General features: G+C 40.0%; 1 long non-coding RNA gene across 1 annotated transcript; it reads right to left on the bottom strand.

The window, feature by feature from the left end:
• Positions 1-11,397: 11,397 nt before the first annotated feature.
• On the bottom strand, positions 11,398-12,895 carry LOC311295805. Its single transcript, XR_014628388.1, has 2 exons — positions 12,799-12,895; positions 11,398-12,196 (listed from the first exon to the last, which is right to left on the bottom strand). It is a non-coding gene; the product is annotated as an uncharacterized lncRNA (long non-coding RNA).
• Between the last annotated feature and the right edge of the window lie 2,070 nt (positions 12,896-14,965).

Raw genomic sequence — 14,965 nt, 5'->3', positions numbered from 1 at the left:
CTTAATGTTTTTAGGGTCATTTGTAGGAAAAAAATTATACAAAAGCACATTTGATATGTAAGCAATATGTAAGGTACAAGAGGCTGTGCTGTATCATGAATAAGTCACGACTGAAAGGTGTTGTTAGGCACGACGCGAATCGGAGTCAGTCGTGACTTATATATGATACAGCACAGCATCTCGTACCTTATTGCTTTTATAAACCAGTTACCACATAACACTAATATTAAAGCCAAACAAAATGTGTCAATGCAACTTTCATGAAATAAAATCACTAAAAGCCTTCCTTCCTCTGGAAAAAATAGTCCCTGACTGTGAACAGCAGCAGAAGTTACATTATTTCACCATTAGATGGCGGCAAGGACTGTCTTTATGAGTGAGTCAGTCAGAGAAGAACTCCTCAGCTGTTAAAAGGACAAGATTTCACAGCGGACATTCAAACTGATTTTTATTACGTATATAGGACTGACCTGAAGGAAAATGCTATGTCTACTGTAAATGCAGGTACTCTCGCTAACTCGATCTCTCACAATACTCTATAAGCTTTGATGAACAATATCAATGAGAATTAGTATATGTTTATGTTGCTAAGAGTGGTTGCTAAGGGTGTTGTGTGTAGTGATACATAGAACCGTTGGGTGATGGCCGTGTTTTATCGTGAATAAAACACATCTATTGACCAATCAGAATCAAGAACTGGAACTAACCGTCTTGTATCATAATGTAATAAAACAGTTTGTTTTGTGATTTTTTTCCCCCGTCTCATTCCCTCTGTGTTTACCTCTCCTTTCTCTTTTCCAGTAGAAGAGCAGGTGAATATTGCCAGTGATGCGAGGCACATCTATAATGAAAGTATGGAGTGGCCAGACGTGTCTCATCGAGGGTAAAGGATGCCCGCTCAGGGATCACTTCCCCGCTGCTTTATTGCCACGCGCTTTATTTATGTGTTTGACATGGTGCCGCTGGGCTGAAGGTGCAGGGAAACCGGACCGGACCATCATAAACGTCATCAAAAGAGAGCATTAGGGTCAGTTAAAGGGTTATTTCTCCCAAAAATGAAATTTCTGTCATTGATTCCTCACCCTCATGTCTCTCCAAACCCGTAAGACCTTCATTCATCTTCAAAACACAAATTAATATATTTTTAATGAAATCTTAGTGTTTTCTGAACCAGCCATTGGCAGATAAGTCATTGCAACTTTCAAGGCCCAGAAAGGTAGTAAAGACCTCGTTAAAATAGTCATGTGACTCAACCTTATGTTTATAAAGCGACGAGAATACTTTTTGTGCACAAAATAACAACTTTATTCAACAATCTCTTCTCTTCCACGTCATTCTCCTACGCTGTTGACATTGTAAACACAGTGCAGCACTTCCTGGTTCTACGTCTGAATGCCGGCTCACTATTGGCCGACGCTGGTCACGTGATCACCATGACATATGCGTGTGATGCTGACGCAGGAGCCAGCCAATAGTGAGCCAGCATTCTGACATAGAACCAGGAAGTGCTGCACTGTGTTTTTACAACGTCAACAGCGTAGGAGAATGACGTGGAAGAGAAGAGATTGTTGAATAAAGTTTGTGCACAAAAACTATTCTTGTCGCTTCATAACATTAGGGTTGAACCACTGGAGTCACATGACTATTTTAAAGATGTCTTTACTACCTTTCTGGGCCTTGAAAGTTGCAATGACGTTGCAGCCTACAGTATGTTTAATCAGAAACTCGGATTTCATCAAAAATATCTTCATTTGTGTTCTGAAGATGAACGAAGGTCTTACGGGTTTGGAACGACATGAGTGTGAGGAATCAATGACAGCAATTTCATTTCTTGGTGAACTAACCATTTAAAATCAATCTCTCAAACTGCACTAATTTGTTCACAGTGCCAGAGATCTCAGTATGAACTTGAGCATTTCTCACCAAATTCTTCCAAAACCAACTTTTTCCACAATCCTTCCACAAAGTTTTGTTTTTCTGATGGAAGTTCATCACATGGTGGGAGTAACGGCTCTCTGACATTTTCCAGTCTTCTGAGCTTTTAAAGGAGAAACCTCTGAGGAACTGTGATCGAACGCACTGATGTTCCGGTTTCGACTGGTTTTGGGTCTTGTTGGTTTCATCAGGTTCTGATGGATGTCAGAATCCTCCGGTCTGTGGATGGACAGTTAAGTGGACGAGCGACAGTCAGTGAAAGTAGACCAACTCCAGCAGTTCATACAAACTCTGTAAACTACCATAAAAATCTGGGCGTATTTTCAGTGCGCAATTTCAATTTGCGCAATTTGAAGGGTGATGGAAACGCGGCTAATGACACCTTAAAATAAAGTGTAACCAATCTTTAAAATCACAAAAAAATTAATTACATTCAAAGAACAAACAACCATTGCACAATTTTTAATATCTTCATAAAGTATTGCTAATTACCATAAAAATAACATCGAATGAAAAAAGGTCAAGTAAAAACGTTCAGATAAATCTTGAAGGCAATGTCACTGGAAGTCAGTGAAGTATTAGTATACAGTCGTTCTTATAAACTCAGTAGTCTGCAACAGAGAGCTTAAACTATCCTAAAAACCCTTTTCAAAACCAACTTGTCTATTTATTGTTTGGCTGCCGAAATGTCTCCAAAAGTCAGCCGAAGCGATAAGAAATCCCATCTTGTGTTGCGCTTCAGTAATGTCTCCTGTGGTGTTTTGTTCGGGGTTGTTGTTCCTCCTCAGTTGTTACACCGCTGGAAGAAAAGCTGAGGCCTGCAAACAGGGTTCTGGAAACATCCAACACCCAATATCTGACTAAGCGCTTCTCCGATCTCTGTCTGTTGGCGGCTTTATTCACTTGCGAGCTCACATCCATCAGAGAACGAGAAGATTAAACCCCTCGCTCATATTTCCGGCACAAATCCCATTTCATGCCAAAGATAGAATTCCAAGTTCATTACCGCCGTTTTCCATCAAGAAACGTTTTTTGCCAACTGACAGTCTGAAAATCACAGTGTGATCTGATCATTTTCATATGAATCAGGGTTTTTATTTGTTCTATCAGTAGTTGATTGGGTGCTGACAAGTGAACGAAAAGATGGATGGGATGGGCTGAAAAACAAGAAGGATTGGTGAAAGACTTTTCAGAGCAAGTTATTACATTTTGATTATGCATTAAAATAAAAAGGTCAATTTTCGTTCCATGTTGACTTGAGTGTTTAGAGCAGGTTTCAGGACGTCTCAATTCTTCAGATCTGTTTTGAGGTCTTAATGAAAGCGTTTTGTTTTTTGTGTTCTGTCTGTCCGTCTGAAAGTGTTTGTCTATCTGTCTCTTTGGAAAGTATCGGTCTATCCTTCTATGTGGAAAAAAAGTGTTTGCTCATTTGAAAAAGTATGTCTTTTGTATCCGTTCGTTTGGGGGAAAAAAAGTGTCTGCCTAAAAAAATCTGCAAAAGTATCTGTTTGCCCATCTATCTATCCATCCATCTGAAAAGTGTCTGTCTATCATACGGATGAAAAAGGTGTCTGAAAAAACTGTTTTCCTGTCTGTTCATCTAAAAGAGTATCAGCCTGTGTATCTGAAAATAGTGTCTGTTAGACTGAAAAACAGCATCTGTCTGTTTGTCTGAAAAAGTATCTGAAAAAAAAAACCTGTCTGTCTGAAAAATGACGTCTGCCTATCAAATCATCTGACTATATACAGTGAGGAAAATAAGTATTTGAACTCCCTGCTATTTTGCAAGTTCTCACACTTAGAAATCATGGAGGGGTCTGAAATTGTCATCGTAGGTGCATGACCACTGTGAGAGACATAATCTAAAAAAAAAAAAAATGCCAGAAATCACTATGTATGATTTTTTAACTATTTATTTGTATGATACAGCTGCAAATAAGTATTTGAACACCTGAGAAAATCAGTGTTAATATTTGGTACAGTAGCCTTTGTTTGCAATTACAGAGGTCAAACGTTTCCTGTAGTTTTTCACCAGGTTTGCACACACTGCAGGAGGGATTTTGGCCCACTCCTCCACACAGATCTTCTCTAGATCAGTCAGGTTTCTGGGCTGTCGCTGAGAAACACGGAGTTTGAGCTCCCTCCAAAGATTCTCTATTGGGTTTAGGTCTGGAGACTGGCTAGGCCACACCAGAACCTTGATATGCTTCTTACAGAGCCACTCCTTGGTTTCCTGGCTGTGTGCTTCGGGTCATTGTCATGTTGGAAGACCCAGCCTCGACCCATCTTCAATGTTCTAACTGAGGGAAAGAGGTTGTTCCCCAAAATCTCGCAATACATGGCCCCGGTCATCCTCTCCTTAATACAGTGCAGTCGCCCTGTCCCATGTGCAGAAAAACACCCCCAAAGCATGATGCTACCACCCCCATGCTTCACAGTAGGGATGGTTTTCTTGGGATGGTACTCATTATTCTTCTTCCTCCAAACACATTTAGTGGAATTATGACCAAAAAGTTCTATTTTGGTCTCATCTGACCACATGACTTTCTCCCTTGACTCCTCTGGATCATCCAAATGATCATTGGCAAACTTAAGACGGGCCTTGACATGTGCTGGTTTAAGCAGGGGAACCTTCCGTGCCATGTATGATTTCAAACCATGACGTCTTAGTGTATTACCAACAGTAACCTTGGAAACGGTGGTCCCAGCTCTTTTCAGGTCATTGACCAGCTCCTCCCGTGTAGTTCTGGGCTGATTTCTCACCTTTCTTAGGATCATTGAGACCCCACGAGGTGAGATCTTGCATGGAGCCCCAGTCCGAGGGAGATTGACAGTCATGTTTAGCTTCTTCCATTTTCTAATGATTGCTCCAACAGTGGACCTTTTTTCACCAAGCTGCTTGGCAATTTCCCCGTAGCCCTTTCCAGCCTTGTGGAGGTGTACAATTTTGTCTCTAGTGTCTTTGGACAGCTCTTTGGTCTGGGCCATGTTAGTAGTTGGATTCTTACTGATTGTATGGGGTGGACAGGTGTCTTTATGCAGCTAATGACCTCAAACTGGTGCATCTAATTTAGGATAATAAATGGAGTGGAGGTGGACATTTTAAAGGCAGACTAACAGGTCTTTGAGGGTCAGAATTCTAGCTGATAGACAGGTGGTCAAATACTTATTTGCAGCTGTATCATACAAATAAATAGTTAAAAAAATCATATATTGTGATTTCTGGATTTTTTTTTTTTAGATTATGTCTCTCACAGTGGACATGCACCTACGATGACAATTTCAGACCCCTCCATGATTTCCAAGTGGGAGAACTTGCAAAATAGCAGGGTGTTCAAATACTTATTTTCCTCACTGTATCTGTCTGTCTGTCTATCCATTCGTCTGAAAAAATACCTGTTTGTCTATCCATTCGTTTGTCTGTCTGTCTATCCATTCATCTGACTATCTGTCTTTCTGTCTGTGTGTTTGTTCGTCTGAAAAATGTACCAGTCTTTCTATCCATTCGTCTCACTATCTGTCTGTCTGTCTGTCTATCCATTCGTCTGACTATCTGTCTTTCTGTCTGTCTATCCATTCTTCTGACTGTCTGTCTGTCAGTCTATCCATTCATCTGAAAAAAATACCTGTCTGTCTGTCCATTCATCTGAAAAATTTACCAGTCTTTCTATCCATTCGTCTCACTATCTGTCTGTCTGTCTATCCATTCGTCTGACTATCTGTCTGTCTGTCAGTCTATCCATTCATCTGAAAAAAATACCTGTCTGTTCATCCATTCATCTCACTATCTGTCTGTCTGTCTGTCTGTCTGTCCATTCATCTGAAAAATGTATCAGTACCAGTCTGACTATCTGTCTGTCTGTCTATGCATTCATCTCTGTCTGTCTGTCTATCCATTCGTCTGACTATCTGTCTGTCTGTCTGTCTGTCTATCCATTCATCTCTGTCTGTCTGTCTATCCATTCATCTCTGTCTGTCTGTCTGTCTATCCATTCGTCTCTGTCTGTCTGTCTGTCTGTCTGTCTATCTATCCATTCGTCTGACTATCTGTCTGTCTGTCTATCCATTCGTCCCTGTCTGTCTGTCTATCCATTCGTCTCACTATCTGTCTGTCTGTCTGTCTGTCTATCCATTCGTCTGTTTGTCTGTCTATCCATTCGTCCCTGTCTGTCTGTCTATCCATTCGTCTCACTATCGGTCTGTCTGTCTGTCTATCCATTCGTCTGTTTGTCTGTCTATCCATTCGTCTGACTATCTGTCTGTCTATCCATTCGTCTCACTACCTGTCTGTCAGTCTATCCATTCGTCTGTTTGTCTGTCTATCCATTCGTCTGACTATCTGTCTGTCTATCCATTCGTCTCACTACCTGTCTGTCAGTCTATCCATTCGTCTGTTTGTCTGTCTATCCATTCGTCTGACTATCTGTCTGTCAGTTGTAATGCATCATGGGAGTGGCCAGACACTTGATCAATTCTGATTGGTGGATCTCTCTACAGGATTATGGGTAATGTTGTTTTTCACTTGGGATCTGGCTATTTTTTTTAAACAATGTAAAATCACTTTGACAGAAGCATATCCACTGAACAGTCTATCCTAAAATATTCATACGTTGTCGTTAATAATCAGTTTAGATTCTTTAGTGCCTGTATGAACTAAAGGAGCTGGTCTTCTAGAGTGTGTCGTTTGGCATGTTATCACTGGTCTTTGTGAAGTGCGTCTCATGTTCATAATTATCTCTTCATTCTGAAGACTCGAGCGCTAACAGCACCATCTGTTTTGTGTGTGTGTGTGTTCAGGTACGGCACACACACCTGTCTGATCTCTCTCAGCGCCGTCAGCTCACAGCGGCTGCTGTCCACATCTCACACATATCTATGAGCTGAACACCGTTAAAGAGACGCCAGAGGAACACGTGCTGTTAGAGAACACTACACCCACACCTGGGGAGGGGACGAGTGTCCTGTCTGTCTGTCTGAAGAATACCTGTCTGTCTGTCTGACTGAAGAATACCGGTCTGTCTGTCTGTCTGTGTGAAGAATACCGGTCTGTCTGTCTGTCTATCTGTGTGGAGAATACCTGTCTGTCTGTCTGTGTGAAGAATACCGGTCTGTCTGTCTGTCTGTCTGTCTGTCTGTCTGACTGAAGAATACCGGTCTGTCTGTCTGTCTGTGTGAAGAATACCGGTCTGTCTGTCTGTCTATCTGTGTGGAGAATACCTGTCTGTCTGTCTGTGTGAAGAATACCGGTCTGTCTGTCTGTCTGTCTGTCTGTCTGACTGAAGAATACCGGTCTGTCTGTCTGTCTGTGTGAAGAATACCGGTCTGTCTGTCTGTCTGTGTGAAGAATACCGGTTTGTCTGTCTGTGTGAAGAATACCTGTCTGTCTGTCTGACTGAAGAATACCTGTCTGTCTGTCTGTGTGAAGAATACCGGTCTGTCTGTCAGTCTGTCTGTGTGAAGAATACCGGTTTGTCTGTCTGTGTGAAGAATACCGGTTTGTCTGTCTGTGTGAAGAATACCTGTCTGTCTGTCTGACTGAAGAATATCGGTCTGTCTGTGTGAAGAATACCGGTCTGTCTGTCAGTCTGAAGAATACCTGTCTGTCTGTGTGAAGAATACCGGTTTGTCTGTCTGTGTGAAGAATACCTGTCTGTCTGTCTGACTGAAGAATACCTGTCTGTCTGTCTGTCTGTCTGACTGAAGAATACCGGTCTGTCTGCCTGTCTGTCTGTCTGAAGAATACCTGTCTGTCTGTCTGTCTGTCTGTCTGTGTGAAGAATACCTGTCTGTCTGTGTGAAGAATACATGTCTGTCTGTGTGAAGAATATCTGTCTGCCTGTCTGTCTGTGTGAAGAATACCGGTCTGTCTGTCTGTCTGTCTGTCTGTCTGAAGAATACCGGTCTCTCTGTCTGTCTGTCTGTCTGTCTGTCTGAAGAATACCCACCAGTCTGTCTGTCTGTGTGAAGAATACCTGTCTGTCTGTCTGTCTGAAGAATACCTGTCTGTCTGTCTGTGTGAAGAATACCTGTCTGTCTGTCTGTCTGAAGAATACCTGTCTGTCTGTCTGTCTGTCTGTCTGAAGAATACCTGTCTGTCTGTCTGTCTGTGTGAAGAATACCTGTCTGAAGAATACCTGTCTGTCTGTCTGTCTGTGTGTGTGAAGAATACCTGTCTGTCTGTCTGTCTGTTTGAAGAATACCTGTCTGTCTGTCTGTCTGTGTGAAGAATAACTGTCTGTCTGTCTGTCTGAAGAATACCTGTCTGTCTGTCTGTCTGTCTGTGTGAAGAATACCTGTCTGTCTGTCTGTCTGTTTGAAGAATACCTGTCTGTCTGTCTGTGTGAAGAATAACTGTCTGTCTGACTGTCTGTCTGTCTGAAGAATACCTGTCTGTCTGTCTGTGTGTGTGAAGAATACCTGTCTGTCTGTGTGTGTGAAGAAAACCTGTCTGTCTGTCTGTGTGAAGAATAACTGTCTGTCTGTCTGTCTGTCTGTCTGAAGAATACCTGTCTGTCTGTCTGTGTGTGTGAAGAATACCTGTCTGTCTGTGTGTTTGAAGAATACCTGTCTGTCTGTCTGTGTGAAGAATAACTGTCTGTCTGTCTGTCTGTCTGTCTGAAGAATACCTGTCTGTCTGTCTGTGTGTGTGAAGAATACCTGTCTGTCTGTGTGTGTGAAGAAAACCTGTCTGTCTGTCTGAAGAATACCTGTCTGTGTGTCTATTTGTCCAGGTGTCTGTGTGCATCTATGCATCTTTTATATCTGAAAGAGTGTTTGTCTGTCAGTCTGATGAAAAGTGAACTACTTGTCTGTCTTTAAAAGTATCTGACTAAAATATCTATCGTTTATATATCCATCTGTCTGAAGTTTCTTTCTTTCTTTCTTTCTTTCTTTCTTTCTTTCTTTCTTTCTTTCTTTCTTTCTTTCTTTCTTTCTTTCTGTTGTAAAGCCTTCTGCTGTTCTTTCTTTCTGTTGTTCTTTGTCTTCTGTTGTTCTTTCTATCTTTCTTCCAGTCTGTTGTTGTTCGTTCTTTCTTTCTTTCTTTCTTTCTTTCTTTCTTTCTTTCTTTCTTTCTTTCTTTCTTTCTTTCTTTCTTTCTTTCTTTCTTTCTGTTGTAAAGCCTTCTGCTGTTCTTTCTTTCTGTTGTTCTTTGTCTTCTGTTGTTCTTTCTATCTTTCTTCCAGTCTGTTGTTGTTCTTTCTTTCTTTCTTTCTTTCTTTCTTTCTTTCTTTCTTTCTTTCTTTCTTTCTTTCTTTCTTTCTTTCTTTCTTTCTGTCTGTTAGTAAATTAGTTTTTGACGCTCTATAATTAATTTTTATAAAGGACCAAAATGGCCCTTTGATTTCAACAATAATTTATAATTAGGCATATAATAGAATCTAAATGTTTTTAAGTAAAAAACAACATCAAAAAAGAAAAAAAGAAGAAAAAAAAAAAAACAGCAGAGGAATTCATTACTACAGCATTTTTTTTTTTTGGCCTCACTTTTTGTCATAAATTATTTTTGCCCCTAGCCCTTATTAATTTCCAGCCCTGCCTCTTTCCAATTAATGACTTCAAAAGGCTTGAATCCCGACTGCAGTGCGGCGAGAATCATAACCACTGCGCCATATTTCATCATAAAGGGTCACTTTATCAAACATCTCGGGCGGTTTGGAGGCCTACCAAATGTGCGATTAGCAGCGGATGTGCTGATAACGTCCAGATGTCCCGCGATGACTTTCCTCACTGATGATTTTAATGACTCAGGTGTGAGGAGGAGGATATTGATTCTGTCTGGAAGGCTTTAGACGGGATGCGTTTAAGATGAGGACAGGACCTGTGAGAAGACCGTGATGGCTTTATTTCTCTTGTCGTTTGCTAATGCAGGGTAGCGCTCGCGGTCTGTTTAAAACCGACGCGAGATGGAGCTGAATCTCGGATTATTGATTTGAGTTCACTTAAGGATATTAACTCAGCCATTGAGTATGAAGACGCTCGATGCAATGCATGGCGCTACAGTGAAACACAGAGATGACCGTTCAGGTGTTATCAAATCTCCATCCACCAGGACAGAAACATGCTTTACACGGGAAAGCAAACGTGGTTCTTTCCCATCGAAACATGCTTGAGTTGTGCTTGAGACATCATCAAAGCAGAGATAGTTATTTATTAGTGCTGCTTGGTGCTTAGTATTATTATTATTATTATATATCATTAATATTATTATTATTATTATAACTTGTTCCGCACCATTTGTCGTAGACCTATGAATGAGGTTTTTAAAGGGATACTACACCTCAGGAAAGATGAATGTGTATTTAAAATGGGTCATTTATGTAGAAGAAATGTGAAATTATTTTTGAATTTGGAGCTTTCTAGACTGAGAAAAGCCAGAAAATGTATTTTTGGCTTATGTGGATGAAAGACAACAACTCCCAGAATGCACTTGCTTCGCTGCTCTACGAGGCCACTCCCAAGCCACGCCTACCGGTAAGAGAGCGCAGTTAAACAACAAGACTAGGCTACTAGTGAGTCTCCGTGACGACTCAAGTCTGCCCGGGATTTAGAGATCGCCCAAAATGTCCTGGAATCGGCTTTTGCGTTCTACAGTCGCCATTCATTCATCATGTTTACTGTGGCGAGCAGGACGAGGCTGAGGGCTGTGGGAGAACGATGAGAGGCCGGTGGCGTGATTATACTGATGAGCGACACCTGTGAGACGCACCGGTCTCGCATCTCTCACGGAGGAGCGGGAATTTTCTTAGCAATGTTAAAGCGCACATCAACCGATCGCTTGTTTAGCGTTCATGTAAACATGTAATTCACCAATCGGAATGAATTCAGTTAGATTGAAACAAAAGGTGTGTATGTAAACAATGAATGGCGACCGCAGAAAGCAAAAGCCGAATCCCGGACATTTTGGACGATCTCGACAGCCGGACATGTCCGGGAAAAAGAGGATGGTAACCCCTACTACTCAGCTTTCTCCACAGAACAAGAGCCCGCTAGCTTAGCTTCCAAAGAAAGACGGCTGACACTGTGTGTACCCAGCAAACATTTGGACGTTTAATGACCGTTGAAAAGACGTCCGTCCGAGACGTCCCGTCATGGTTGAAAAATAGTTCCAAAATGGAAGTTGAACCGACGTCATTTCTGGCCGTGAATTCCACGTCTTTTCTGGCCGTGAATTCCACGTCTCTTCTGCGCGTCCCTGGACGTCTAAATGCGTCGTCATATGTAAATGTGTTGCTGCATAATTTAAGTGTATATATAAGCCTGCATATAAAATAATCACACACCTATTGTGTAACATCGTGAAAGACAATCAAGTCTTGAGGTTTAGCCTACACATCTTGACAAAGGTTCTAAAAAGGTCCAAAATTGGTCCAGTCAGACCTGAACGTCAATACAACGTTTTAATCACGTGTACATCAAAAACAATAACACATTATTTGTGGACATAAGCAAAAAAGAAGCATGTTCTGATTAAGCACAACATTTTATTGATATTGAACAGCCAAAATTTCTCTTTATTTTTTTCAATGTTTAACATTTCGTGAGCTTAGAATTTTAAGGTTCTATCTCCACTTTTGGTTGAAATTGAGTTTTTGACAATCTGATCCATTAGGTGTTTATTAATGCCTGTGTGGTGTTATTTTTGTAAAAAAAAAAAAAATTGTTAGTAGTTATTAATAAAATAAAAGGTTCCATCTCACAAAACATAAACCGAGTTTAAAAACTTTGATGCTCAATAAACTACAATAAACGGAGATAGAACCTTATAATTCTAAGCTCTTAATTTGTTAACCAAACTAAAATACCAATTACAAAATACTGAATTATTATATAAAGATAGTTCACCCAAAAATGAAAATTATGTAATTTACTCACCAAATTCCAAACCTGTATGAGTTTCTTTCTTCTGCTGAACACAAAAGAAGATATTTTGAAGAATGTTTGTAACCAAGCAAATAGAGCATCCACTGACTACCATTGTTGGAGAAAAAATGATTATTAATGGGAAGCGACATCTGCTTGGTTACAAACATTCTTCTAAACATCTTTGTGTTTAGCATAGAAAGGTATACAGGTTTGAAACATGAGGTTGAGTAAATGATGACAATTTTCATTTTTGGGTGAACTATCCCTTAAACACATTGTTTGGCTCATTTTTTGTATCCACCACCCCCAGCTCTTCCTGGAGTGTGTTTCAGGTGTTCTGCCATTGCTGCATCAATTTCAGTGTCTGTGGCATGTGGGCTCCACCTCTTCACAGCATCTAAGGGAAGAGAATATATTTCTTTTTAAAATAAATGAAAATTAAAAATTTGAGGTAAATGACATGCACTTATTTTCAAAATATTTGTATGGTCTTCAGCTAAATTCAAAACAGCATTTGTCCCCTGCCTCTTCAATACCACTGTGGTGCCCTTGAGAAAGACCCTTAACTAGGTGTGTAACAGTGAGAAAGTGAACAGGACATTTCTGATAAAGACAGGTGGGCTGTGATGTCCCCTGAATAGACATGTTTAGCAATTCTAAAATTACAAAATTTTTAAAGCAGTTACTGAAAACATACATGTTCAAATCCAGCTAAACATTTCATTCTATTTCAGATAATTTACTTTCTGAAATAAACTCTCAAAAGGCTACATTAATAATTTACAGTAATAACTTTGACTGTATCATTAAACATACTTTATACTATGGTATACCGTTGTATCAGTTCATAGCAACTTTTAGCCTACTAGCTAATTTTAGCCAAACTCAGTTAACATTAGCCAATTTCAGTTGACAATGTGGGCATCATTTCTTTCGGTTCATTCATGTCAAACAAGTAAAACTCTAGCACGTGAATCTAATAATACAAAATGTACGTACCCAACAGTAGATTTGTAATAATATGGGCCTCAATTCCTCCTCTCTTCGTGGTTGTTCAAACTTAAGTGTTCCGGAGTGAGTCTATGGGGAAAACGCGTTAACATCTCGTGAGATAATCTAACCTATCGCGGGATTTGGTAATGTCGGGAGATCTTTTGTTACATATCTTGGCAGCACAGTTTTGGCAATTACATCCAACTCAGACATAAATGGTGACCAGATATATTTCTGTTTTACATGCATACATTCCATAAAAAAATAAAAAAAAAAAAACACAACGTATCAGGTAGGCTACAGGTTGAAATAATGACTAAAATGCAGAGGCTTTGCATTCACTTAACCACACTGGGAACTGTGTGATTATAATTTATTTAAACAAGATAAAGTAAATATATTTACTTTGTATACAATTCGTGTATTTCATAAAGATAATTCCTGGGGGTTTTTTTTCCTGTCTTGCTTGACTAGATGTGTAAAGGACGTCAGTGGACGTGTATTCACAGCCTTGACGTGTAAAGGACGTCAGTGGACGTCTTCACAACCTCTTAAAAACTACTTGGGCAATTAAATGAATTTTTGCAGTATTAACCATGCAAGGATTAAGCACAGCTTTTGCATATTTCACAAGGATTCCATGATGGAGGGTCATGATGGACTATAAATGCACGTGTAAAAGACGTCGCCAGGTGACGTCCTCTCACCCGATACTATAGACGTGTAAAGGACGTCAGTGGACGTATTCACACAACTTATTAAAACTTTAATTTAATAAAAAATTTAATTAATTATTGCAGTATTAACCACGCAAGGATTAAGCACAGCTTTATCACAATTGATTTCATAGAGGGTCATGATGGACTATAAATGCACGTGTAAAAGACGTCGCCATGGTGACGTCCTCTCTCACCCGAAACACAACATGGTATATATTGAACTACACGTAGCTAAAAGTCAAAATAACAATTATACATGCAACCTCAGACAACTGTAGACACGCACACATGTATCTGAATGCATTTTTAGGAAATGTTCTGTGTTACATATTTTTACCGATTTATGCCGTCATACCGCGACTATTTTTGGCCAGGGACACGACGTTGCCGTCGGACCAATGTTTGCTGGGTACATTCTGTGAGTGAGATCCCTCCCTCTATGGGCGGGTTGAAAACATGCGGGACAGCTCCTCCTACTGGCTGTAGTCTTTAGCCTCTGGCCAAAAAATCCTCAGATGACGCAAAATGACGATTTTTGCGTCATTGGAGGATTTTTTCCAGACAAAAAATACATAAATCTCTCGTCTCAGGGGGATATGAGGGTGGAAAGCACGGTGATTCGAAAATACTACAGGTTTTCTACTAATACAAAGCTTAATGCTAAATCCTGAAGTATCCCTTTAAATCATGCGGTTAGAGGAGAGGTGCGCTCTCACTTTTATGGCCTGCGATGTTCATTCAGTGGGTGAAAAATCAGGTGAAAATTCCCATTGACAGAACAAGAAGCAAATAGATACTGACGTTTAACCCTCCTAGCGATGCCTTAGCAACAATCCCATAGTCTTCCACCGGAGGTTTTTTTGTAGATTGAGGCCTACGATCAATCAGTTCCAGAACTAAATACAAAACCTGTCCTAACTGAAGGAAAACAAGTTGACAAAAAGATTGAATCCAATATTTGTTGATAATATAAGCTATTTTTTTTATAGACCAGTCTTTTTTTTTTACCACAAGTGTGACTGTTTAATTTTTTACAAAATAAAAGCGTTTCAAAACAAACTTCCTGGTTAAACATTAAAACACTCTAGTGTGATATATTTAGTTGACTATTGACAAATTTATCCCAAAAATAATGCTTTTTTACAGTTAAAAATGGAGGTGCGTATAGGCTCAGATCAACGAGGCCCACAATTAATCAGTTTCAAAAATAAAATGCAAAACCTGACCAAATTGAAGAAAAACAAGTTGACAAATTTGCTGATAACATAGCATAACAAGCAATTTACAAGCTATTTTTAAGACTGGGAACACAAAAGGTGTTACAGGGTTTTCAACACCGCATAAGGGCTAAACATATTATTATGGGGTTGTTAATTTACGTTGAGCTGATTCTTTCCTGCTTGGATACAGGAGGAAGGTCTGCATCATGTTTATTGTGAGGTACAGTGTTTCCT

Source organism: Rutilus rutilus (genome assembly GCF_951802725.1).
Source record: "Rutilus rutilus genome assembly, chromosome: 8".
Taxonomy (NCBI): domain Eukaryota; kingdom Metazoa; phylum Chordata; class Actinopteri; order Cypriniformes; family Leuciscidae; genus Rutilus; species Rutilus rutilus.
This window is presented reverse-complemented; position numbering and strand designations above follow the sequence as displayed.